A 13,430-nucleotide genomic window follows, 5' to 3' on the forward strand; every position below is an offset into this window, starting at 1 on the left:
AGCAGGGTCTTGCCCCCTCCTCATTCCGCACATAATTGGCTCCCGCACTGCCGTTTTGGCGGGCCTGGATCCCGGGGGTGGTTCACTGTGGGCGCCATTTTGGGTTGGGCTGTAACTTCAGCTTTAGGCGCCATCTTGGAGCGTCCTCGCGCTCGCGCCAGGATTGGTCAGCCTACTTAAGGCGGACCCAGCTTCGAGGCGCTCTTGACAGACGCCTATTCCATTGCGCATTTGCTGTTGCTGGCGCTGCTGCTGGCGCTTCGTTTTTTAACTTACCTGATTTTGTCTTTTCTGTTGATTTTACTTTGGAGCACTTATCCCCTGGTTTTAGCAGGGTCTTGCCCCCTCCTCATTCCGCACATAATTGGCTCCCGCACTGCCGTTTTGGCGGGCCTGGATCCCGGGGGTGGTTCACTGTGGGCGCCATTTTGGGTTGGGCTGTAACTTCAGCTTTAGGCGCCATCTTGGAGCGTCCTCGCGCTCGCGCCAGGATTGGTCAGCCTACTTAAGGCGGACCCAGCTTCGAGGCGCTCTTGACAGACGCCTATTACATTGCGCATTTGCTGTTGCTGGCGCTGCTGCTGGCGCTTCGTTTTTTTAACTTACCTGATTTTGTCTTTTCTGTTGATTTTACTTTGGAGCACTTATCCCCTGGTTTTAGCAGGGTCTTGCCCCCTCCTCATTCCGCACATAATTGGCTCCCGCACTGCCGTTTTGGCGGGCCTGGATCCCGGGGGTGGTTCACTGTGGGCGCCATTTTGGGTTGGGCTGTAACTTCAGCTTTAGGCGCCATCTTGGAGCGTCCTCGCGCTCGCGCCAGGATTGGTCAGCCTACTTAAAGCTCCCCCCTCCCGCGCAGCGGGACGCGCAGGTGAGGACGCCGTCGCTTAGCCGGAGTCGTGCCTGAGTCCTGCCCGTCTGCGCTCGTCCGCGTCGAGGCAGCGCGAGGCGGGGCAGGCTCAGTTATTCATCTTTCTCAGCTTTGTTTTGCTGCTCCTGCCAGGTATGTTGTCTTACACACGGCCAGAGCTGTTGGCCATAGGTCATTTGTCCAAATGTTGTGCGTGTAAGCCTGTGGACCCTTTAGTTGGCCCATATAGCTGCGCCTGCAAAGGCTGGTCCATTAAGAGCCCAACCAAAATACGCTCCTTGGAAAATGCCGCCCCTGTTACACGGCCACGTGCAGTTTCGCGAGATCTCCGTATCTGGTGCCTTAATGTGAGATCTCTTGTAAAGCATCACTTGTCCATCCATGACCTGATAGATAAAGAGGATCCCGATGTTTTCTTAATGACAGAAACCTGGCTGCAGGACTCTGACTCGGCCATACTGAACCTTGCATTCCCCCAGAACTACACCATCTTCACCTCTAATAGGACCACAAGAGGTGGTGGCATCGCTATGGCAGTCAAATCCTGCTTTCCGGCTGAATGGAAGCCGTCAGGACTACCCGCATGTGAAAGTGCCATCTTTAAAGTCGCCTTTTCCCATCAGTTCACCTTCAGTGGGCTGCTGGTCTACCGCCCCCCCGGCAATGATTCTGTCTTCAGATCCGCACTGGCCGACATGGTCAGTCCTATAGCGCTTGGCTGCGCCAATTTTAACATCCTGGGTGACCTCAACATCCATTTCGATAATGGGTCATCCACTACCGTGAGCTCCCTGTTGGCGGATTTGGAAGCTCTCCAACTTACTCAGCTCGTCACCCTTCCAACCCACGCTGGAGGCCACATCCTTGACCCCTCTTTTCCACACTTGACGGGTTAAGGTTGTCAGATCCGAGGCTGATAGGGTGGACTGATCATCTGCTAGTAGAAGCTTTCTGTCCGGTCCACGATAAGCCTTTTATATCCATGAACAGGCCAATTCTTAAAAGGCCGTGGCACAAGCTTATTTTGGAAGAGTTCTACGGTATATTAGAGCGGAAACCTCTGAGTAATTTCACGAATGTGGAACAAGGTTACCAACAGTTCTGCGCTTGGATCACCGACGCCCTGGATTCTCTTATACCTCTACGATGGGCGAAAGGCCGGACAAAAACACCTAGTCCCTGGTATAATGAGTCTCTCGCAGAATTGAAAAAATCTTGCCGAAAAACAGAGAGGGAATGGAGACGATCATATGACCCTGCTCTGAAAACCCGGTATTTCACTGAGCTGAAACTTTACCATAGAGCTATCTGCAGAGCGAGAGCTGCATTCTACGCTCATGAATTTGTTACCAGCACCAACCGTTCAAAACTGATTTTCAAGGTACTGAAGGACCTTATGAAAAACAGATCCTCATCAGAGGTGATTTGCACAGATTCTCACTGTGATAAATTGGCCTCATTTTTTGTGGAGAAAGTGGAAAAAATATATCATGGGTTCGACACACTCCACCAGGATCGAGAAGCTACTGTCTCTGATACGTCGGATCACGAGCCCCTGGCTATTTTACCTGAACTGTCGGTTGAGGCCTTCGACAGGTTCAGCCTTAGGGTCAAGTCTGGCTCTCCTGCGGACCCGTTAAAGCCAGCCTTCATTAACACACTTTCCCCGCTGTGCCGTAACCCCATATTGGATCTCATCAATATGTCTTTGTCTTGTGGAACGGTACCCGTGGCTTGGAAACAGGCAGTGGTCACCCCTATATTAAAAAAAGCCAACTCGGACCCCCGACTGCCAGAAAACTACCGACCTATCTCCCTGTTGCCTTGGATCGCTAAAGTAACAGAAGCCCACGTCAACTCTGTTCTGACTGAGCATCTGGTTCGTAACCAGATTTTGGATCCCAGTCAGAACGGCTTCCGGTCAGGACACAGTACCGAAACGGCATTACTCTACATCATGGAACATCTTCGCCAGGTACTTGACTCAGGTCATACTGCAGCGCTTATACTATTAGATCTAAGCGCTGCCTTCGATACTATGTCCCACCAAATACTTATCCAACGCTTACAGGAGGCGGGAGTGACGGATGTCGCTCTCCAGTGGTTTCGGTCCTTTCTGGCAGACCGTTCCTTTAAAGTGGCTATACCACCTGGCCAATCCGCCACTTATCCCCTGGAGCTGGGGGTACCACAGGGATCTTCGTTGAGCCCTACAATGTTCAACCTCTATGTGAAGCCGTTGGCTGGTGTCGTCAAACAGTGGGGTCTTACGATGGCCTCATATGCGGACGACACACAGCTAGCGGTGACACTTAGTGGAGACCCTGAGTTGGCGGCCCCCAGATTCCGCGCGGGTCTCTTGGCAGTAGCTAGCTGGCTTCGCTCCAACTGCCTCCAGTTGAATGCCACCAAAACGGAGGTGTTGGTTCTAGGGAAGCACGCTGAGCTATGGGGTAACCAGTGGTGGCCATCAGAGCTTGGTGTCACTCCTATTCCAGCCGCTGGAGTGAGAAATCTAGGAGTCTGGGTGGACTCTGCGCTCACCTTCAGGGACCACACCAAGAAGGTGGCTGCCACGTGCTATGGAATATTGCGTGGTATTAGGCCGGTCTTAAAGTACTTTGATCCCCCTAGCAGACAGCTTGTAGTCCAGGCCTCAATACTATCTCGGCTGGACTACGGCAGTTCACTGTTGTTAGGGGTGAATCAAGCGGAGGCCTCTAGGCTCCAAAGAGTACAAAATGCCGCGGCACGAGCCATTGTGGGCCTCCCCAGACATTGCTCAGTGTCTGGTACCATCACGGCCTTGCATTGGCTCCCGGTCAGACAGCGAATTAAGTTCAAGGCGCTGTGTCTGGCCTTCAAAATTTTGAAATCTTCTTCGCCGCCGGCACTCGCCAACCTACTCACGCCCTATGTGCCTTCGAGATCCTTGAGATCTGAGGGGCTTCATTTGGCTGTCTGTCCACGCTTTAAGTTGAGCAGAATGGGTGGCCGTTCTTTTAGGGTGCTAGCGGCAGGCCTATGGAATTCGCTCCCGGTACATATCTGAGCTCTTGAGGATTTGCTCGCCTTCAGGCAGGCGATTAAAACTTTCCTGTTTCCAGTGTCTAGTTAATTTCTTTTCTTTTATTGTGTGTTATGTTACAGCGTCTGTCAAAGCGCCAGGACGCCCCTTTGCTGGGGCAGCTGCGCGCTATAAAAATATAAATAACATAACATAACATAACATAACAAATCCTCGCGAACTGGCAGAAACCCTTGTGAACACAAAAAAAAAACCCGCAAATTCGCGAGAATTTGCGGATTTTGGGGATTGCGAGTTAGCATATTCGCAAAATTCGCGAACGCCAGATTCGCAAAATTCGCCCATGCTTATCCACCTTATGTCCTGGACTGTTGAGGTCCTGCACTCCTGAAGGACTTTGTTGCTTTATTTTTGCCTCTAGCGCTTTGGAGCGCTTTATTTCTCCCCCAGCGCCCTATTTTGGCCAGGAAGCGCTTTTGATTTGATTTCCTAGAGAAGGGAGAGGAGCGTGGGCTGTGCAGCGCGATGCTGCAGGTCCCTGACAAAGGATTCCCCCGAGATTGCATTGGGGGTCATTGCGAGAGCCCACCTCTCTTATTTTTAAATTGAGAAATCGCTGTCCTCAGCCCGGAGCCGCGGACGGAGAACCGGAGTGCCGCGCTGTCATTGGCGGGCGGCGGGAGGCTCGTCCTCTGAGCCACGAGGTGATTGGGCCAATGTTGGGGGCTGGTCCCGGGGAGAAGCTTCCACGTCACAAGGCGCTCGACTTGGGAGCAGCGCTCCGATTGGCCAGGAGCTGCTGTGTGACGAGGGGGCCAGGGTGAAGTGGAGATGGCGGCAGTAGCAGGGCTCCCATGTGAGGAGAGAGCCCTGCCAGTGGAGTGAGGCCCCGGGTCCCAGGAGGGGGCCCGGAGGGAGAGCGAGCGCAGCAATGTACCCGCGAGGCTCCTGTGAGGAGAAAGGAGCCCCGCCGGCTGCCCCTACAGAGGAGCCCCGCCGAAGAACAGCCCGGTGAGTAGAAAGGGCTGGGGGGGCTCCGTGAGGCTGCTGTTGGTGCCGGTTGGAGGCACCGTGTCAGAGCGGCCTCGTGTGCCAGTGGGCCGCTCCAACGTGGATAGATTGAAGAAGACCCTGTGGGGGTCCCAAGACCTCGAGAGCACCTTCAGAGTGCAGGGGGCTCCAGAGTTCGAGGGGGTCAGAGTGCCCCCGTGGTCCAGGTGTTTTCCGAGCCCAGATGGCTCCAACGACGGGGCCATATTTGTTTTAGGAGCCTGAAAGGCTCAAGGGCATATTTTGTTTCAGAGCCCCTGAGGCTCCAGCGTGATTTAAAGGGCCATTGTCCTTTCCTAGAGGGCCCTGGGGACACATAGTTTCAGAGCCTGTGGGGTTCCAACAGATGGCGCAGATTTGCTCCTAAGGGCCAGTGAGGACCCCGGTCGCAGTTTGTTATTTCCCAGCTGCCCAGCAATTAGTGGGCAGCTGCACCGTTTAGGCGCTTGGGATTGTCCTCAGCTGCCCAGCAATTAGTGGGCAGTTGCAACGTTTAGGTTTTGTTCCAGTGGCGCACCCCTGACTGGCGCTGCATGGCAGCGTGCCCTGACATTCTGGCCACAGGGCTCTTTAGTCCCTTTATAGAATGGCCAGTTGGCCTGGGGGGCTGATAGGTGAATAGGGCGCAAGGCCCTAAGCTGATTTTTCGCAATGTGGTTACCTGCTATGTTTATGATGGTAATTGCCTAATGTGATTTTTGCGCAATGTGATGTGGTGCTAGGAAATGTAATGCATTTAATATGATTACGCACCTTGATCTTACACCTCTGAATGTTTTAAGGCATCATGTGTTTTTGGCGCTATTGAGTTGTGGTCTGGCACCTCTGAAGGTTTTTTTGCATCATGTGTCTCCCTTGTTCTTACACCTCTGAATGTGTTGGTTTATGAATCATGTGTTTTCCTTCCCTACACCACTGAATGTTTGTGATGCATCATGTATAATGTGTTCTTGCTTATACCCTTACTTGTACTGTGATACGTAGGTGGTTGTTCTTTCTAGTACAGGTGGTCCTAGTGATGTCCCGGTTCCCTGCGTGACATTCTCCTTAGGTGATTAGGGTTGCGTAGGTGGTACTTACCTGTTACCAGTGGTTACTGGTTGTGTGCTATGTTTGCTAATTTGTGCTACAGTAATTTTATATCCTATATTCTATGTTCCAGAAGTGCTATTTCTGATTCTGACAGTGGCCCACGTGGTCATGTCCTGATGTAAATAATCCCGTGTGAATATTGCCCGTGCCAGTTGTCACAATGTATATTGCGTGATTACTATCTGATGTGTTTTGACAATACAAAAGTTATTTTTATATAACCTTGTGTGGAGTTCCTTTTGTGGTGTGCCTAGGATGTTGTTGCTGTTGTGTGCGTGCGCAAATGCTTTACACATTGCCTCCGGGATAAGCCTGTCTGCTCGTGCCAAGCTACCAAGGGGGTGAGCAGGGGTTATCTTGGCGTGTGACTCCCTTGCCCTGACTAGAATGGTGTTTTCTGCCTGGCTTTGGCGTCAGCCTTAGCCAACCAGAATTAGCCAGTTCTAACATGGATGTGGATCCTCTGAGGATTTAACAGTCTCCGTGCTGAAATCTGATTAACTTCCAACACTTCAACCATTTTGGGACTCGGTTTCACAGAGTCCCCCCAAAACATTTTTTTTAAAAGAAAAGGTGGCAGGGTAGAAATACCCTGACCCCCTAACTGCGGTCATTCTGTCCCCCCTGTGACCCTGACAGGGCCAATAGTCTCCTTAAAAATGTTTTTTGCTGCAGGAACTTGAAGGAGCAGTGAATTTGTGGCATCATTTTTTTTTAAAAACAAGCACGGCCTCCTGTGCTTGTTTGCATCATTGGCAAAAGTAGGACAGGTTCCAGGGGCATGTAGGCTTTTTGGTAATAAAGGAGGGGGTGCCTTGGGGGTTAATTTTGCCCCGGGACCACCACATCCCCGAGGCTTATTTTTAATAATGTGACCACGAGCCCACAAGATTTCCACCTGCCCAGGGCTATAAAAAGATTGATATGTGGGGCTGTGTGGATTGCTTTAGCTTGGTGGGTGCTCACAGCTCCTGCTAAGATAAAGCAAACATTTCACTTCCGGTGGGCAGGAGCTGTCAAAGTGCTCCAGCCCAGTGGATGCAGAGGTTTCATCTGTTTCCCTGCCCGCAGACATGCAGGCAGGGTTAGAGATGAAATGATTGCTCATGTAAGGAGGGAGCTGAAGATCCTCAAGCTCCCTTCGTGCAGCAGCAATGCTAGCTCTCACAGGATGGCTCCCCCCACGGTCCGGGGGAAAATAGCAGAAAGAGGCAAAATAAAGGTGAGAAACTAGCAGAAAAAGGCAGAATAAAGGTCAGCAATGAGAAGAAGGAGGCAAAATAAAGGTGAGATACAAGCACAAAGAGGCAGAATAAAGGTGAGAAATGAGCCGAAAGAGGCAGAATAAAGATCAGAAATGAGCAGAAAGAGGCAGAATAAGTGTCAGCAACGAGCAGAAAGAGGAAAAAAAGCTGATAAACAAGCATAAAGAGGGTAAATAATAATTAGCAACAAGTACAAAGAGGTAAAATAAAAGTGAGAAATAAGCAGAAAGGGGCAGAATAAAGGCCAAAAACGAGCAGAAAGAGTAAAAATAAAGGTCGGCAATGAGCAGAAAGAGGCTAAATAAAGGTGAGTAACAAGCAGAAAGAGGCAGAATAAAGGTCAGCAACAAGCAGAAAGAGGCAGAATAAAGGACTGAAATAAGCAGAAAGAGGCAAAATAAAGGTGAGAAATCAGTAGAAAGAGACAGAATAAAGGTGAGCAACATGAAAAAAGAGGCAAAATAAAGTTGTGAGGAGAGCAGAAAGAGGAGGAATAAAGGCCAGAAATAAGCAGGAAGAAGCAAAATAAAGTTGAGAAATGAGCAGAAAGAGGCATGATAAAGGTAAGGAATGACCAGAAAGAGACAGAACAGAGCCTGCGGATTTGTGCCACTCCACAGAGTGCAGAGTTCGGCAAAAACTACACCAACTGCTGGTAGTGCAGAGTTTACCAGTGTGCTCACCCCTAGTTTTCATCTCACTAAGAGTAGTGCACTAGCAGGCATGTTTGCAGAGTGGTTGAGAAAGTGTACACGGCAATAATAGGGGTTTTTGACCCCCAATGACTCTCAGCAACCAAGGAGAGTTCATCCTCACTGTGCAAGGAGGCTCCTTTGCAGAGAGATTGAGAAAGGGGACGGAGCCTTCCACGAGGTCACAGCAATCCTTGTGTGGGGGACTTACATGTGACAACAATATGGGTTGTTGGTCCCAAATGACCCCCAGCAGCCAAGGGGACTTCATCCTTGTGAGAAGTTGGCCTGGTATATGCTGTCCAATAATTAAAGTGGGCACCTTGCACCAGTCCAAACAACCCTGATGGTGATTTAGGAGGTCAAAGATAACCTTAGAAAGCTATCCAAGTGGTAGCTGTGGAGAACAGCCTTTAGGCTTAAATCTGAAAGAAATGTTAAGCAGCATGATTTAACAGAATGCAACTTTATAGTATTGGTTAAATGAGAGGAGAACCACACAGTAGTTATACAAATATGTATTTATTAATATAACACTCTCTAGTATGACACAGTATCTGCTACACACAGATAATCACAAAGCTCACAATACTGTAGCACAGAAACAATTGTAAGTAGCACTAATACACAGTAGTCTCCAGGGGAAGACCAGACCATATATTAAAATAGTGGTATAAGAACCACTCCTTGAGTCAAGACAGTGTCTAGAGTATGTAGAATCGCTGGGACACAAAGGAACCACCCAAGGTGAGTAAGTAGGGACCCCATCGAGGATAGCTGCAGTGTGGGAACACACCACATGCTCCGTACAGTTCTATGGGGAAGTCGCAGTTGAAGTTTTCAACTTTAAGGACCCTTCCCAATGGACTTTGAAGAAACTTCGTGAAAGTTAGGAGGTTGGAGATCCACTCCACCCGTGGACACAGTAGTACCAGAGTTACCTATCCCAGGGTGGCCAGGTGCATAGGTCTGAAGTGTCTGATGGAATTCAAAGGTGGATTCTTGTTGAAGAGTACCTGAAAGCAGAGGGACAGAGTCTGGGTCACCCAGGAGAGGCCAAGGGCTCAGTAGACAAATGCTCACCAATGCCAGGTGCTTCAGGTGCATTGAGGGGGTTCTTGATTCTGCAGCCAATGGGACCAGGGGACGTTGAGGATGACAAGGAGCTGGATAGGAGCTGCCTCACAAAGGATGTTTTTTGCTTAGGGGTACCAATAAGCCTTGGCAACATCAACCCACGTAGAAGGTCAAAGAAGGTTACGATTCAGACCCGCAAGGTCCAGGAGACTCACCAAAGTTAGGGGAGTCAGGGCAAGCCTAGAGCAACCAGGGAAGACCAAGAAAAGTAGTGTTGACTCCCATGAGGACCCACAGGAGCCGCGAGGGGACATCAAGCAGTTTCACAAAGCAGCAACCCACGGAGCCCTCGGTATGAGGAGGCCAGAGTTCTTTGTGGGAAATGGTGCCAGAGGTTGGGGATACTCAGAGCCCAGTGCACTTTTTCGGGAAACACCAAAAAGCAAATGCACTTGCAAATGAATGCGGTGCACAGGCGTACCAATTTTGCAGCCCCTCATGAGGGATTCTGACCTCAAACTTGGTGAGATGGCAACTCGGACCTTGAGGGACTTGGAAACCCACCTCCTGTGTTGCTAGAGCCTTTTGAGTCCATAGGAGCTCAGAAGCATCAGGCCGGTCAATCGTGATGTGATGCCTCCAGTTGCAGGGGAGTGACTCCTTCACTCTAAGGGAGATGTCTTTGGTTGTCCTTGATGCTCCATAGGTCCTGCAAGGAGCCTATATGGTGCACAGGCACAGACGATGCTTTGGATGGAATGGCAGACAAAGCTAGGCCCAAACAAAGTCCAGTAAAGTCCACAGTGTACAGACAGTCGAAGTTCAGTGGTTTCCGGATCAGAATCTTGTCCACATCAAATGTAGTGTCCTACAGCCAGGTAAGCCCTTTGGTACCCACAGGAGAGGGTTGGACAGATTCAGGGGACCCTCCCAGGTTAGGGTCAGGACAGTGGGGAGGTTACTCCCAATTCCTTTGTCCAGTTTCACACCAGAGCCAGAGCCAATGGCTCCCAGGACTGGTTTGAACTGGACTATGCACAGGGACACCAAATGTACCCCTCATGCAGACTTTCGGTTGCTGGCAAGCGCTCCTCCCTAGTCTTGATACACTAAATCCTGCCTGGGAGGTGGTCACACCTATTGTTCCACCATCCCCTGCTCGAGCTTGGCTCAGCCGCAGGAGGGCAGAAATGTGTCTCTGGTCTGCAGAAACCACTTTGTACTGCCCGGGACTAGAAGGCTGGTACTGGGAACACCAGGGACCCAAAGAAGCTCGCTTCTGAGGGCTGAAATCATACCTCCTACACCGGTTACCAGTGTGAGGGTATGATTTCACACACAATGTTTGACACTAAACACAATAGGGTTACTTTCAGCCGTTTTAGAGTTGGTCTTCACGGGGTTGCATAATGCCACTCTATATGTCGTAACTGGCAGCAGCACTAACAACCCGGGAGAATGGACTCAGTAGGCTGCAGGGGTGTCCTGCTAATGCAGTGGCCCCCTCTCACTTAGAACCAAGCACCCTTCCTTCAAGATTGTAAAGGCCTGCTAGAGGGGTGACTTATAGGGTTTAAGTGTAGTGGCCCTTAGATATAGTAAACCTAGATCTAAAGTAAGAGGTGCATGCACCATCTTACACATGCTGCAATGGCAGGCCTGTAGTTCCATTTTGCTTGGCCTCTCATGGGCGGCATAATACATGCTTCAGCCCATGGGAGGCTTCAGGGGTACCTATGCCCTGGGTACAAGGGTACCATATACTAGGGGTAGAAAGTACATCGTTACCACGCCAATTTTAAAAGGCCTCCATCCCTTCTGAGACAGTCATGATTAATGGATGAAAAATAACAATATGTAAGGTGAAAAAATTGTGAGAAAACGAGATGACCCCTCACGGGCGAACCACCAAAGGGGAACCTGGTAGGTACTCACCAGGGAAGCCCTGTTCTCATCATCGGCAGTCATCAAGCTTTAAAGAAATGTATCCAAATAACATAGAAGTGTAAGTGCAATTAAAGTGCAGTGGAAAAAAGTCCAAAACAAACAACAGACAGAAAGTGTAAAAAGCAGGGAGTGGCTATTATTTATATAACCACAAACCTCCCTGCTTTTTAAATAGATAGCCAGCACGAAGAAGAAAAATTAAAGGTTGTAAATACGTGCAGTTCCCTATCTCGTCGCATTACACTGTCTGTCAGTTGTTTGTTTTGCACTTTTTTCCACTGCACTTTAATTCCACTTACACTTCTGTGCAGGATGGTTGGGAAAGGGAGAGGACCTCCAACAAGGTCTCAGAAATCCTGCTATGGGGGACTTACTTGTAACAACAATAGTGGTTCTTGGTCCTCAGTGACTCTCAGCAGCTAAGAGGAGTTCATTCCCCAACCAGTAGTAAGCCAGGAGGCTAATTTGCATAGTGGTTGACAAAGCGATGCAAAGCCTCCAATGAGGTCTCAGCAATACCACTGTGGGGGGACATACTTGTGGCAACAATAGGGGTTCTTGGCCCCGCCCGTCATCAGCCAAGGGGAGTTCAGCCCCCACCATTAGTGTGCAAAGAGGCCCATTTGCAGAGTGGTAGAGAAAGGGGACAGGCCCCCAACGAGATCACAGCAATCCTGCTCTTCTGGATTTACTTGTGGCAACAATAGGGGTTCTTGGCCCCCAACAATCCTGAGCAGCCAAGGGGACCAGAAGTGCTGCAGGAGGCGCATTTGCAGAGTGGTTGAGAAAGGGGGCAGACTTCCAACAAGGTCTCAGCAATCCCGCTGTGGGGGTCTTACTTGTGGCAACAATAGGGGTACTTTGCCCCCAATAAACCTTAGTAGCCAAAAGAAGTTCATCCCCAACCAGTAGTGTGCCAGGAGGCACCTTTGCAGATTGGTTGAGAAAGGGTGTGGGGCCTCCAAAGAGGTCTCAGCAATCCCACTGTGGGGGACATACATATGGCAACAAAAGGGGTTCTTGGCCCCCAAAGAACCTCAGCAGCCAAGAGGATTTAATCCGCAACTAATAGTACACCAGGAAGCGCTTTTGCAGAGTGGTTCAGAAAGGGGGCGAGGTCTCAGCAATATTACTGTGTGGGACTCACTAGTGGTAATAATAGGGGTTCTTGCCCCCAACAACCATCATTAGCCATGGGGAATTCATTATGAGTGGCCTAGCAATACTTCACCCGCTCACAGAACTCAGTGGAATTTGGCAGAGATTTTTGTAATTCCACAGAATTCTGTGCAGTGAAACTCTGCGAGCTGCACCAAGGTCTACAGAATGAAAGGAGAACCCACTCAGGCACTCATGCACCCGCTCACAGAATAACACAGACACTCTCAAATCCACTCACAGACCCATTCACTCATGCACCCACTCACAGACAAACTCAAACATGTACACCCACTTAAAGACACAGTCACTCATGCACCCACTTACAGAATCACTCATACTCTCTCTCTCTCTCCCACTCACAGATCTACTCAGAGACTCATGCATGGACTCCCAGACCACACAGTCTTGCACACCCACTCACAGACCAACTCAAATACCCAGTTATAACCCCACTCATACTTTCTCACACCTACTTACACACCTACTCAGACCCTCACACACCCACTGAGACACTCATGCACTCACTCACACACTCAGTCTCAAATGTTAGTGGTTACAGTTAGAAAATACAATTAAAAAACCTTACACATTTACTTAAAAAAAACAAAGGTTCCTGGGACGTTACAGTTAGGAAATAGAATTAAAAAAAACCTAGACATTTACTGAAAAAACCAAAGGTTACAGGGTTATTATAATTATGAAATACGAATTAAAAAAAACCCTGGAAAGTCACTGAAAAAGCAAAGGTTTCAGGGACATTACAGTTAGGCTTAGATATCACTCTTACAAAGCCATTGAAATTCAGCAGTTATAGTTACCTACGCTAACTATATTTTACGCCCCCACAATGCACTGCTTATGACTTCACATATTCCATCACTCATGACATGGTCAGTTATATCACTGATGGCTGATAATGGAGCTGTGCAGCAGTTGAGTTGCTGAAGCCATGTCTTCCGGGCAGATGCCCGTAATCAGCAGGGAGATCCTATGTAGAGCTGCTCATTAGTGATCCTTCTCTCTGAATGGTACTGCAGGTGATAAGAAGTTAGCAAGCTGAACAGTAAGAACTGACCAAACTGAACTGTGAGAGTACACGTATGTTAATGGGGAGATCTGCACATAAGTCAAAATAATGCTAATCTCCTAACCCACAAGGCCACAAGGAGGGAACCACCTACACGAGATAGGAGGATACCAGGGAGAGATAGCGGAAAGAAGAGCTGCTCTACTTAACAGCCCACAAC

Source organism: Lissotriton vulgaris, chromosome 8, assembly GCF_964263255.1.
Source record: "Lissotriton vulgaris chromosome 8, aLisVul1.2, whole genome shotgun sequence".
NCBI classification, from domain to species: Eukaryota; Metazoa; Chordata; class Amphibia; order Caudata; family Salamandridae; genus Lissotriton; species Lissotriton vulgaris.